Raw genomic sequence first — 14543 nt, 5'->3', positions numbered from 1 at the left:
AAACCCAGTATTAACACTGCTGGGTCAAAGGATATGCACAGTTTGGTAACTTTTTGAGCATAGTTCCAAATCATTCTCCAGAATGGCTGGATTTGTTCACAACTCCACCAACAATGTATCAGTGTCCCAGTTTTCCCATATCCCCTCCAACATTCATCATTATTTTTTCCTGTCATCTTAACCAGTCTGCCAGGTGTGTGGTAGTATCTCAGAGTTGTCTTAATTTGCATTTCTCTGATCAATAGTGATTTGGAACACTTTTTCATATGACTAAAAATAGTTTCAATTTCTTCATCTGAAAATTGTTCATATCCTCTGACCATTTATCTATTGGACCCATTCTTTTTCAGGAATTTTTCTTTCATTGGATTTTTGTACCTTTTTTTTTTTTTTTGCATTTGGCCTATTCTGTGCCTCTTTTACCAAACTTTTGAGCCTTTTTTCATGATTTTCTTGTATCATTCCCATTTCTTTGCCCATTTTTTTCTTCATCTCTCTTATTCGATTTTTAAATCCTTTTTGAACTCTTTCCTAGCCTAAGACAAATTCACATTTTTCTTTGAGGCTTTGGTAGGAGCAGTTTTGACTTTCTTTTCTTCTTAGTTTATGTTTGGTCTTTGTTATTGCTATAGTAATTTTCTATAGGCATATTCTTTTTTCTTTTTTTTGTTTGCTAATGAGTGAATAAGGCACTGTTTTAAGCTCCAGACCTTTCTTGCTGCTGCTTTCAGAGGTCATTCTGAAGGTCAGTAAGTTTTCAGTTTTTTCCAAGGTGGTCCTAGGGAGAGATGTGCTTTCTACTCTTCTGGCCTGAGCTCTGGTCTGGGCCTGACCACAAGCATTCTTGTGTCTGCAAGCTCTGATGTGCTAGTTCTTCATCCTGGGTCTGTGCTCAGGACTGCAATCCAGATCCTGCAACCAGAGTCCTGCACCCAGTGCAAGGAAGAGGGCCTTCTTTTGACCTGTTGTCTAACTCCCTTCCTGTCTGGGGGCTGGGGGCTGGAAGCCACCTCTGCTGTTGCTGCCGCTTCAGTTGCCCCTCCGAGGCTCGCTGCACGTTTGCTAGGTTGGGATCTGCATTGGTGCAGCCTGTGCTGGACTGCACTCTCACCAGGGTGATGCATTTTCCTGCCTTCTTGGTTGTCCTGGGCTGGAAAATTGCTTTATTGCATTCTTTTGTGGGTTCTGCTACTGCAGAATTCATTCTGAGGTATCCTTGAAAGTTTAGAGGGGACGTGGGGAAGCTCAGGCAGCTCACTCTGTCTTTTCTCCATCACTTTGGCAGAGAAGGCTTCTGTGTCAGAGAGCTGGGTGCCTTTGACTCTTGGCTCTGCCATAGACTTTCTGGGTGATCTGAGCTAAGTTACAACTTTTCTTGACCTCCATTTTCTCCTTTTTTGTTTTTTTTTAAATGATGGGAACAAAAGCCAAGGTTCTGTTGGCATAGTCAGGCAGCCTCGAGACAACTTGTCTGTGTGATTCAGAAAAGGTGGACTCCCCTCTCCCACCCCCAGCTCATCCCCTTCCACTTTCCTGGACCTTTATGGTGGGCATCTGCCAAAGGGCTGTCCAGAACCTGCTTCTTTTCTCCCTTTATTGATTCTTCCATTCTTTCTGATCTCCTCAGTTCCCATGGCTTTAGTCGTCCCCCTATGCAGGTGACTTCTGGATATCCAGCTCCAACATTTCTGCTGAGCTCTCCTAGATCCAGATTCACCAGCTTGCCTCTTGAACATCTCTCAAGTCTGACCGAACTAGCCTTCTTTCCCTGTAAGCCCTCTCCTCTTGCCGACTTCCCTGTTATGTAGAGTACCACCCTCCCTGGGGTCTCCAGCACCTCCCTCACCCCTCTCTTCTTGCCTTTTTCCTACATTCCCTTTGGGCCCTTTGGTCACAGAATTTTCGACCTGCAAGGGATCTCAGAAGCGCCCCAGTCCTTCTCTTCCTGTTATTAATGTCCCCAACAAGAGGCCCTTGAGCTCTCTTGAAGACCTCCAATGAGGGGGACTGGTGACTTCCCAAGTCAGCCTGTGCTTCTGCCCCTCCCGTCCCTACATTAAGGCTAAATCCATTCCTCAACTTGATTTTTGCTTCTGCCCTCCACGGAAAAGTCTCTTCCCTTTTTTTTCCAGATACTGGAAGACAGTGATCACTTCCCCTTAAAATCTCTCCTCTTCAGGCTATACGTTCAGTTCCTTTTAACAAGATGTGCATTTGAGACTCTCTGACCTTTGGGCCATTCTCTTCTGGGCTTGTGCTAAAGCCCCATGACCAGGTTGGGACCAGACTGAAATTTCTCTACCTTTCAGGGAAGCTCAAGGTTGAATTAGAATTTTAAAAAATTATCCAATCCCACCGTTCACTTATTGTGATCCAATAAAACCTCCAGATCATTTCCACAACCGCTCTTGACTAGCACCTATTTTTATCCCACCTTTATCTCTTTTTTTGTGTCTAAGTATACAACTCTACATTCAGCCTTCCACTTTTTCAGCTTTTTTCATTCGATGCAATTCTCTACTCTTTTGCGTTTCCTTTTTAAAATGTATTTTGTTAAAATCCCCCAAAATACCAATAGTTTGTTTTTAATAAAATGGTCATTTTCCCTACACTGACTCTGTTTCTTGCCAAATCCCCTTCCTCAAAAGGTTTATCAATTATCAACATCAAGGAGGGTCAAATCAAGACTCCTGCCCTGAGTGGGGAAGGCCCTAATTCCCCAAATGCTTATCTTTCAGCATTTTATAAGCCCGTCAGCAGGCTCATCCCAGGAATCCCAGGAACAAAGGTCTCCTAAGAGGATTTTACAAACTTTTCTCCTAACAGTAAACCACTTACCTCGATTATTATTATTTTCTAACTTTTAAAGAAAATAAAATAAACTAATATAATCATACAATATAATTTAATAGGATTCAGATTGAAAAGAGGAAGAAACTTGTTTTCACAGCATCTCTGAGCCTTCTTATATTTAAAACATCACCAGTCAGGTCCTAATAATTTAGCTAAATACCTTTTAAATTTATCCTTTCCTAGAAAGTCACTTGCATTTTCATGATCATCATGTTAGTGTATGTAGTGCTAATATATGCCCGGCTTTTTCTATGTCCTATAAGTCGTATAGGTCTGTTTTTCATAATACTTTGAAATGTTTAGTCTATAATTTCTCATTTTTTTGGTTAACATTTCATGGCAACTATAAACGGGATAGCATTTTGTTCAATCTTCTTCCTACAAGGTCTGAATGTTACAGTGCTTATCCTTTACACAAATCAGGTGCTGCATTAAACAGCACATTAAGCATTCACAATTCTGGGTTTCTCCTAACAACCTTGAGAGATGGGTGTAAATCTTGATTATCTCCTCTTACATATTAAGACTGATTAAATTCTTCTACTTTATTACCTCAATCAGTTAATGCTTTGTAATTACTATCGACAGTACTCAATTTTTTTTTACAAGGGCCCATTGTTTCTCATTAACGCTTATTAAAAAATTCATGGCAGCATTCCCAATTCCCTATTACTGCTTTTTAATGTTTTGAATTTTACAAAGAGCCAAATCAATTCTTTAAAATTTTTCTAAGTATTCTTTCGCATGATCATTGAAATTAGATCCAGGAGATAATCCTTTATCAATCAATTAATTAACATGCATTTTATGAAATATATTTTGTAGTCTTGTATTGGGGAAGGGAAGCCTGTAGTAACTATCAAAAGGCTTTGTTTTAAAATTTCCTAAAGCTTGTCTATTATGGTGGGATCAAAAATCCTTTCTCTGTTTTCTCTAGTCTTTATTTCCCAATCACACAAGTCCCTTCCTCCCCCACCTTGAATTTTTTTTTACACTTTAAAACAAAGTTTTATTACACAGAACCAACTAATTGCAATCCTATCGTCCATTTGGTTCCTTAATAGTCACAAATGTCCACTTCACACCAATTTCTTTTTTTTTTCTTTTCTTTTTTTATTTACAGGTTATATGCATGGGTAACTTTACAGCATTAACAATTGCCAAACCTCTTGTTCCAATTTTTCACCTCTTACCCCCCACCCCCTCCCCAGATGGCAGGATGACCAGTAGATGTTAAATATATTAAAATATAAATTAGATACACAATAAGTATACATGACCAAACCGTTATTTTGCCTTACAAAAAGAATCAGACTCTGAAATATTGTACAATTAGCTTTTCACACCAATTTCTGTAGGGGTTTTGGACATTCCTCAACTGGACCTTTAAAATGACTAGGGGATTGGAATCTCGGAGCTGTGAAATTTTTGTTTTCATTAAACTCTACAGAGTTTAGTAGACTCTGTACTTAGTACCCCTTAAATTCATCAGGAGACTTAATAAAGACATCCAGATTATACTTTAGAAATGAAAGAAATTATTCCTTTTTCACAAATTTGTTTTCTGATCTCAGTTTTCAATTAATCTTTGTCTGTTTTTCATCTTGATGAGATCAGGGTAGAAATACCTAGGTTTTTTTTTTCTTTCCCCCTGAGGCAATTGGATTTAAGTGACTTGTCCAAGGTCACACAGGTAGGAAATATGAAGTGTCTGAGATTAGACTTGAACTCGGGTCTTTCTGACTTCAGGGCTGGTGCTCTGTCCACTTGCGCCACCTAGCTGCCCCGAAATACCTAGTTTGAAATAAACACGTGACATCACAGTGGCCATTCTCTGCCCAAAGTTAGGCTTATTTAGAAGAGGTTACAGACTAATAAATAAGAGGTAAATTAGGCACCAGGAGTGGCAGACATGAAATAGAGTTGGGAGAGCATATAGTTATCAGGAAAAAGACAAGGTCCCGGGGGACTCACAATTAACCAGGAGAAGGGAAATAGTCCATGAGGTGGGAGTAAGCCATTGACCAGCAGGTTAGATCCATAGAGTTTAGTGGGCTGACCAGAGTTAGCCAGAGTAAGGAGAAAGATGCCATTAAAGGGAAGGCACTAGGAGGAAGAAGAGGAGGAGGAGAGAGACAAAGAAAGGAAAACACACACAGAGACAGAGAGAGAGGGAGAGAGACAGAGACAGACAGATGGAAAGAGAGGAAGACAGAGAAACATAGACATAGAGAGACAGAGACATGGAGAGATAAAGACAAAGACAGAAAGAGAACAGGCAGAGAGAGGGGGAGGGAAGGAGGAAGAGGAGGAGAGAGAGGGAGGAGAAGAAAGAGAGGGAAGGGAAGGGAAAGAGGCAGGGAAGGGCAAATGAAGAGGGAGAAGGAGAGGGAAACCCTTTAGTGAGTTTAATTCTGAAAAGAATTTAGCAAAGAACTTCATCATAAGCAGATCTTTTATAGGGAAGTACAGCCTTGATGTTTCTCAGGGAAATTAGAGAAATAAAGGTGGAAATTCAGAGGGAGGGAATCAAAGAGGAGCCAGATGCAGTATCTGGCAGATCAGGTCCCAAACTTGTCTAAAGATATGTTAATATTTTAAAATATTTCAATATCTCAAAATAATCCCCCAAAATCTCTCAAAAGAATGTTTAAAGATGCTCAGAACTTGGGGAATGGATAATGGAGGCTGATAAACAGTTCCTTCCCCACAATCCCTCTGTACAAACAGGATAGAATGGGAATTGATTATATCTGATAAAAACTGGCTGGGCTTCTTCCTGGTTGGAAGAGAGTAACTCCACGTCAATCTCAGCAATTCCCAACATGGCCAGTGATGGAAACAAAGAAAAGAGAGATTTGTCTTTGTTAAAGATCTTTTTTGAAATTTTTCTTCTTTATAGCCTGTTTCTTTTGGTTGATTAAGCCAAAAGAAAAGTAGGTAAAACACTTTAGCTATGAGTTAGCATAAGGCATGAACAACACAGACAAAAAAACACCTATTTCCCATTTTCTTAAAGATTTTCCGAGTTGCATAAGTTCTCTTTCTATCTGAAGTAAGAAGAAACCCACTCTTCCTAAACTTAGCTTCATCCCTTCAAAGCCGACACCCTGAGAACATATTACAACATGAATTCAGGCCCGAACATCTTGTTTTTCTCTGAGAGATTTTGAAGTCGGGACCTTACTCGATCCTCTGGTCGGTATATAACTTACAACTATCTTGCAGCTGCAGTTCTGCTGTCAGCCTAAGAGAATTTTTCTGTTTCCTAATTATGTCAATGCTTTTAGAATTTTACCAATAAGAAATGTAATTTAGTAACAACACAAAATTGCTTTAGTCTAGTTTGCCAATTGGATCTACCCATTTAAAGTGCACTTTGTCTTTAGAACAAGTCTCTATTAGATAGAAGAGCTGTTTAAAGCTCCAGTCTTTAGACTTTTTGCCAAAAAGGAGAAGAAAAATAGAGACTGAGTAAAACTAAACAGTTTCAAATATTGTGAAGATGGGGAGGGTGAGGTCATCAAATGAATTTTCTTAGTTTTAGGAAATTGTAATTTTGTAAGGGTAAACAATAGTTCTATACTTTGTCAAAGCAGTCCCTTAAACTCTCTGCATTCTCAAACTCAACTTTCGTTTACTAGCTCTTTCTTTGTCATCCCTGGAGAGGAAGTTGACTCTTGTCCCAGTGAGCATGTATTTATTTCTCCTCTTAGGCCTGATCCTCTCACTCCTAGGTTCCCAACCAGGCCTAGTACTACCCAGAAGAACTTCTGAGAGAATTAGAGTAGATTTCAAGGTAGCTGCCTTTGGACTTATTCCATCTGAGAACATCCCCACTGAAGGAAATGGTCTCCCTTTGACCTTTATACAATGGCCACCCCTCTAACTCTTTCTTTCTTTCTTCCCCTCCTTAATCATCAACCATTTATTAAGTGCCTACTGTATACCAAGTATTTCTCTGAAAGCTACGGGGACAAAGAAAGGCAATCGCTTGATTCTTGCCTTCAAGGAGCTCACCTTATAGTTGGGGGAGGGAGGGGCACCATGGAAGAAAAATTCTACAAACAAAATATATACAGTATAGATGAAAGCTAGTCTCAAAGAGAAAGCATTAGCGGCAGGGTAAGAAGGTGGGAGGAGACCACAAAGCCTTGCAAATTGAAAATTAAGCAAACATAACATGTGCACTTGCTACATTTTTCCCTCAGAGAAGTTTTCATTTGATATGTCATTATGACATAACTTATAAAAGTTATTATGACCTATAAATATGCATGTGTATACATAATCTATATTATATGCATATATCTTACATGCACAATTAACTTTCTGGGTAGTTACAAATTAAGTCTGACCCTCATTGTTTTAAATTTCGGACATGCAGTGTACCTACAAATTCATTTGAATGTTTTTACATGAATTCTCTTGCATAAAACCTCCTTTCCTAGATATTGGAATTATCATGACTTAGCTTTAATAAGAAGCCACTTAAAAATACCGTTCATTTCATTAGTGTGTTATAAGAAATGATGAACAGGCAGATTTCAGAAAAACCTGGAAAAAAAAAACTTACATGAACTGAAGTCGAATGAAGTGAGTAGAAGCAGGAGAACATCACACATAGTAAGAGTAATACTGGGCAGTGGTCCACTTTGATAGACTTGGCTCTACTCTGGACTACAGTGATCTGAGACAATTCCAAAAGACTCATGATTGAAAATGCTATCTATGTCTAGAGAAGGAGCGTGCAGTCTGAAAGCAGATTGAAGCATATTATTTTCACTTTTTTGCTTTTGTGTGTGTGTGGCTGTTTCTATTTTTTTCTTCCACAGCATGGCTAATGTGGAAATATGTTTGCATCATTGCACATGTATGAGCTATATCAGATTGATTATCAGCTCGGGGAGAAAGGAGGAAAGGTGTAATATCCGGTCTAGTTTTCTGGAAGTCCACCAGAAGCGCCTTGGTCTCAGCAGGATGGACAACATGAGGATGGACAAGAATAGAGTCCAAAGTCTTTATTGTCTCTTTCACAGTCTGTGCTTGTCATAGTCTGACCCAGGCTCCTCCAGCTCTGCCCTATTACAATTATATCGTTACAGTATACTGATTATGTGTGAACTAGAGAACCATGACATCACCATGCTAAGTACTAAGTATGTATGTGAACTAGAGAACCATCGTCTCATCAATTCCTCTGAGTTAACAGCTTGTTTCAAATATACTTCTCCAGAGTTCTGGCTCTTTACAGAAAGGGAGAGGAAAAACCATTTGAAACTCAAACTCTTATAAAAAATGAATGTTGAAAACTCTTTACATATAATTAGAAAAAACAATATACTATTTACCAAAAAACCAAAGCAAAACCCAGAACAACAAAACAAAACCCAAGGGCATTCATAGAAGAGCATCCTGTAATATTAGGTCAACATGATTTTTATTCAATATTTCACAGATGACAAAAATCTACGTCTTCAAGGAGTATACATTGTTTTTGTTATCTACGTCTTTAAGGAGTATACATTATTTTTGTTAACTACATATCATTTTATCCAAAATAATTCTAAAGAAATGGATCTATAACCTAAAACAAGGCGATGACCCTCGACCTCACTCTCTGGACTGGCTCACTCATAATGGCAGGCATAGGATTCCTGGAGAGAATCGTACCATGTAGCCAAAAGTCAAAACTCTCTAAGGGTTGGGGAAGTAACCTTCCTGTTGGGAATATAGTCCTTGTGTCGGTCCTGAGGGTGTGCAGGAGGATGTTCGTTACAAAAAATTCATCACTATGACACTACTAAGTGCTACAAATAGAACTCTGCGCCCCCTAAAGTGGGGGACGCAATAAAGGAACAGCCCAAATGAGTGAAGCGCTTTAAACTTTTAGTTGGCTCCTGCAGAAGCCGGTGTAAAAACTCCCTATAAGTTCGCACACTGATGCAGAAAGGAGAACAAGCTGTTACACTCTTAGTCCTACTGTCCCTTCAGACTCTGGTTGGCCAGAACCCTTATATTTACAGTTTCCCTCATCCACCCCTTACATGTCGCTCCAGGACATCCGAGTACTCCCTGCTCATACATCCCCTGTTCAAATGACCATCTCTGCCCTCTGAGTGTGTCAGATAATGTGCAGTGAGTCTATTGAGCAAGTGCAATGAAGAAAAGCCTCTTCCCAATGGCTGAAGCCCCTTTCTAGCCCAGCCCCCTTTCTCAGGACTTTGGGATCAGGCTAGTTCCTTGTTCTGAAAGCTGGTTGGTCTGTAGGGCTTGTTCTCGACATTGCCTTGAAACTTGCGACATCTTGTGGAAACAAAGCTGAGTATTTCTCTCAGCTCTTCAGTTTAAAAGGTTCTAAAGGCAAAAGCGAGGATAATCCCAACATTTCCTCAGTAGGATGTAAAAGCGGGAATAACTAGAAACCTCACAGTCTGTCCACGAACTTGGTTAATGTTCTTCCACCTAAGTAGGAAGTTTCCATGGGGAAGGGGGAGCTCACTCTTATAGGAGAATTTTCACCACTTTAATTTGAAATAAATAAATTATTTGATCAATATTGTGATCAAAAGAAGAATTAATTTCCAATAACATAACTATATCACCCTCTGGACATTTTTCAAACTAATAGCATTTCTCATATAATGATTTCATTAATATAATAATAACACAAGAATAATTAGAAGCCCAACAATAATATAAATATTATTATGTGTTGTGTCCTGCTTTTTAGAGCCCCCAAGTTGGGGTGACAAAACATACTGTTGCTTTCTAGAGTCCCCACGCCAGAGGTGATTAAAGTATCCCTTCCTAGTGGAGAAGTGATGAGATGGGACTCCTGAGGAGGGTGGAAAATAGAGTCCGTTTATTTCAAGGGCTTTCCCCTTTACATAATGTAAGAAAAACAACACTGTGTAAGTGGGACCACATAAATAACTTGCTATTTTATGTAGTTTGCCACCTGGTATCACTCTGTTCAATCTCAACACGGGTTGTCCTCACCCCCTGACTTCTCAGGAAAGGCAAGAGCCCTTAGGGGAGATGGGGAGCCGAACCAGACATTGTCAGCAGGTTCCCTCTGAGCTGAAGGATCTTATACCTCACCCAGAGTTCTCCCAGTGGCTGGGCCCCTCTACAATTATGAAAACATTAGAAAAACCTTATTGCCAGTCAAATAGCATCCATTTGGATTGAATGCACTCATAAATCATCTTTTGTAGAAAATTATTTCATCCATCTATTTGGCATTCTATACTAACTACACTCAAAAATCAGTATAGAGAAATTTGGAAGCAATTACTTTTTTATTCTTATTCATGCAGCTTTTAAACCTTCTCTCTTTTTAAGTTTCTTTTTTATTATTATAGCTTTTTATTTACAAAACATATGCATGGGTCATTTTTCAACACTGACCCTTGCAAAACCTTCTGTTCCAATTTTTCCCCTCCTCTCCCCCACCCTCTTCCCTAGGTGGCAGGTAGTCCAATATATGTTAAATATAAACATATTCTCATAATGGCAGATATCAAATTTATTTTGCATTACAATCTGATCTATCTATAGAAACTTAAGAATCACAATTATCCTAATAGGAGAACACATCTCAGCTTAATTCGAGACCACATTTTCATTTTGTTTTAGGACAAAATCAAATGTAGTCTGGATTTGCGATGGTGTTACTCAAAATCTCAATTTCCCCAAAGGCTGCCAGTTGTCAGTCCTTCAAATGACAGAGCTCATTGCTTTAAATAAGTTAGCTCAGTGCCAAAGATTTGTGGTGGCAGTCTCACATTCTCCTCTCCCTCTTTTGGGACCTGTGAGGCTCTCCTAAAATGTGACTACACATTCCCCACCTGAAGACTGGAATACACCCTTTTAATGTGAATGAGCATTTCTCCGGCCAGTGTCCACAAATTTACAGACATAGAAAGTTTCTCATATTCTTCTTAAAATATTTTGAGTATCTGTAAAACCCTTCAAACTACAATTTGGAAATTTACACACAAAAATGATATTTTAATTACATATTTAATCTCTAATTAGTTTATAATGCCATAGATTTCTTCAACCCAGAAAAAACGTTTCCTTTCTATCTTAGCTGTCTTTATCTCTGTATGTAGGACAAAGAAAAAGGATCTTGTAATTTTCTTCCTACTTATTGTAAATGTTATCTTCCACTGAAAGTTTGATCAAAAGGTCAGTGCAAGTAAATCTTTGCTTACTGGGAAGGAGAGTTTAGTATCAAGTTACAAATAGCCAAGAGAGCTATTTTAAGGATGAAACTTTATTACTTTCCCACCCGTATAAACTCCCTTTCCCCTCTTTTCTACAGTAGCCTTTATAGCTTGCTGGATGTTTCCTTTTATTTATTTCTTACACATTGCAACTTTCCCCATGGTGGTTTCGATACATCCTGGGTTAGTATAAGACATTTAATGGAAACTTTTTGGGGAGTTTTGTGGAAGCTGCAGATGATGGAGTCTATGAGCAAATACTTAACCCATATTTTACAATTTTACAATAGGTATTGTAAAGACCCCATTAAAAAAAAAAAAACAAAAAAAAAACAAGACAGTCTTCTTCTCTGATATGAAAGGAGGGCCAAAAATATTTATTTGGATTTTCCAGAGCATCAAGGGGGAAGTCACCTACCCCCCACGATGTGGAAAGAATAATTGTATAATCTTGTATGCACAGATCTTCTTAAGTGGAAGTCTTCTTCTGAAGTCTTCCTAAACTTATTCTTTGTTTGTTTATTTATTTATTTTTAGCAATCGTGGAAGACTCAAGGGGGGAATTACAGGAAATACAAGAAGAAAAGGAAAAGAGGGAGAGAGACAGAAAGAGAGAGATAGAGAGACAGAAACAGAGAGAAAGAGACAGAGAGAGATCTGTCAGAAGACTGGCTGAATTTAGCCAACTGCAGTACTGCCCCTACAGTCCTCAAGTTATTGGTTCAAGAGGACTATTAATTTGTCGATGGGATAGATAAAATAGTTCTAATCCCTATTCCCTGTTGAGTAATTATCCTAGTCCAGGCACACAGCCTTCTAGCTTTCAGGGACACCTAGAATCCTTAGTCCCAAGACCTAGTTCAGGGTGTGTGTGTGTGTGTGTGTGTGTGTGTGTGTGTGGCTTAACTGTGTCTCTTAGGGTCAGCAGGTTCTCACCATGCTAATTAATCTACATACACTAGTCCTACAGGCTGAGATCCTGAGATCCTGGAACTATGGTCCAGATAAGTCTTTAGGCTTCTAGGATCTGGGTTCCTACTTCTGTCATCAAATTATCCAAAAAAAGGGGGGAAAATGATCTATGTGAACAAAAATATTTACAGCAGTTTTTTTTTTTTTTTTTGGTGATGTTGAAGAATTGAAAATCAAAGCGATCCCCATCAAGTGGGCAATGGCTAAACAAGCTGTTGTATATGATTATAATAGAATATTATTGGGGCAGCTAGAGGGCACAGTGGATAGAACACCATCCCTGAAATCAGGAGGACCTGACTTTCATATCCCAAATTCAAACTGGACCTTAGACACTTAAGTGTCTAAGCTTCCTAGCGGTGTGACCTTAGGCAAGTCACTTAACCTCAATTACCTCAGCAAAAAATAAATAAAATGTAATGGGATTTTATTGTGCTGTAAGAATGTAAGCAGGATGACTTCAGAAAAACCTTAACTTACATGAACTGAGGTATAATGAAGTCAGCAGAACCAGAAGAACTTTGTGCACAATAACGGCACCATTGTTCATGAAGAACTTAATGAATTAGTTATTCTCAGCAATTCAATGATCCAACTGGGATCAATCCATCCCAAAGGACTAATGGTGATGCCCAGAGAAAGAACTGAGCTTGATTGAATACAGACTGAAGAATGCTATTTTCCTCTGTATTTCTTTCTTTTATTAATTTTCTTGTACAAAACGAGTAATTGCACATATCTAATCTATATCTGGTTGCTTTTTGTCTGAGGGACAAGGGAGGAGAGGAAGGGATAGAATTTGGAACTCAAGACTTTAAATAAAAATGTTAAAAAAAAAAATTGTTGGTTGAGAACAAACTTAAGCCTAAAAAGAAGTCTAGAGAAATTTAAAAAGACATTGGCAGGTGGCAGGGCTGAAAAAGGGAAGCCTTGATTCTCACAAGCCTCTGTTAAGTCGTACATTATCTAGAGTTCAAACAAAGCAACAAAGACACAATTACTGAATGATCAGCACATAGACAGTTTCCAGAAAAAAAAAGGATACATTTTATTCAAAAGAAACAGGATAGATAAAGGGGTGGGGATGGAGGGACATTTTGTATTAATGTATCCTTCTTCTTGTACTTCTATGATCCCAAAGAAATGTTTACACTTTGTTGCACCTTTAGGAGGTGGGAAGAAGTCTCACCATCAATTTCTGGATGAATGAGGGGTTAGCTATTTGCTGGCTGAAAGATCAGCCTTTTTAAAGGTGGCCTTTAAGAACCAAGACACTGTCTAAGGAATCTGTGTAGAGTTTTAGTTGTTATCCCTGGCAGTTGAGAAGCTATGGAGAAAAGATCCACTTCTTGACAGGACTTACACATTCTTTGCCCTTTCCCATGAACCACTTCTACAATCTGTCTGTGGAGAGAGGTTTCCTTTTTCCTTTCCTTTTGCCCCATAGACAATGGAGCTTTGTAATGGACCGATGTGCCCAGCAGGAGATTTTGTACCCAGGAAGGGATCACTCCCAGGGGGCCCCTTTGAACAATGTGCCCAGTAGCTAGCTATGCTGAGTCTAGTGGGAGCAATGGGAAGACATCAAGTGAAGATGAAGGAAGCCCTCTAGAGCCAGAGGTGTGAATTGCTCTGGCCATGCATTTTCTCTGCATCTATATCTCTCTGCTGGCATATTGTCTGTATGTAAAGGTATTTCCCACTGATGCTGTGGATTTTTGTGGGAGAATATGTCCCAGGATTATGGGTCTGTATGTTTCTTATTGATACGCCTTTTCAGTAAAGCTTTTTCTTTCAGATTGTATCACTGACCACTCAAGGTAAACATACTGGTAGAAACTCGTTAGTCCTAATTGTAGGAGTGAAAATTATAGAATAGATTCTCAAACCTGGAAAAATAAGTGCTGAGAGACTTCAACTTGTGAATGTGAGTCGGGGAGGGAGCTACATTTCTGGGAGTCAACCTAGATCTCTTTTGGGTTCTTAATTTCCAGGGACCTTCAGAGAAGAATGCATATATTTTCCTTTCTTTTAGTTTTTGTATTTTAGTTCAAAAGTCATGGGATCATTGGAAATCTTTCAAGCAGAGGCTGAATAATCAACTGTTGGGTATGTTATAGTGGGGATACCTTTGGGTTTGGGCTTCAGATCCTTTCCAGTCCTCAGATTCTGTGGTTCTGTTGTAGACAATGTGTAAAATCCAAAGTAGCCAGCATAAATCCAGGTATTTAAAGGTCAGAATGCAGGCCTTGGGGCTATGGTGGTCCTGGACTTTCATTCATCAAAGGTACTCATTCATTATAGACAGTAGATTATGGAAAGAATTGTCTGGCCAGTGATCAAACTAACTGATATTACATGTAAAGTGGGAAAAGAGATTACACAAGTTGACAGTATTAATGCTTGGACAAATAATGTGTGCTGTGGACTATGGGATCACAGGTTGGAGCTGGAAGAGACATTAGAAGCCACTTACATCACATA

This window comes from Sarcophilus harrisii, chromosome 3 (assembly GCF_902635505.1).
Source record: "Sarcophilus harrisii chromosome 3, mSarHar1.11, whole genome shotgun sequence".
Taxonomy (NCBI): domain Eukaryota; kingdom Metazoa; phylum Chordata; class Mammalia; order Dasyuromorphia; family Dasyuridae; genus Sarcophilus; species Sarcophilus harrisii.
This window is presented reverse-complemented; position numbering follows the sequence as displayed.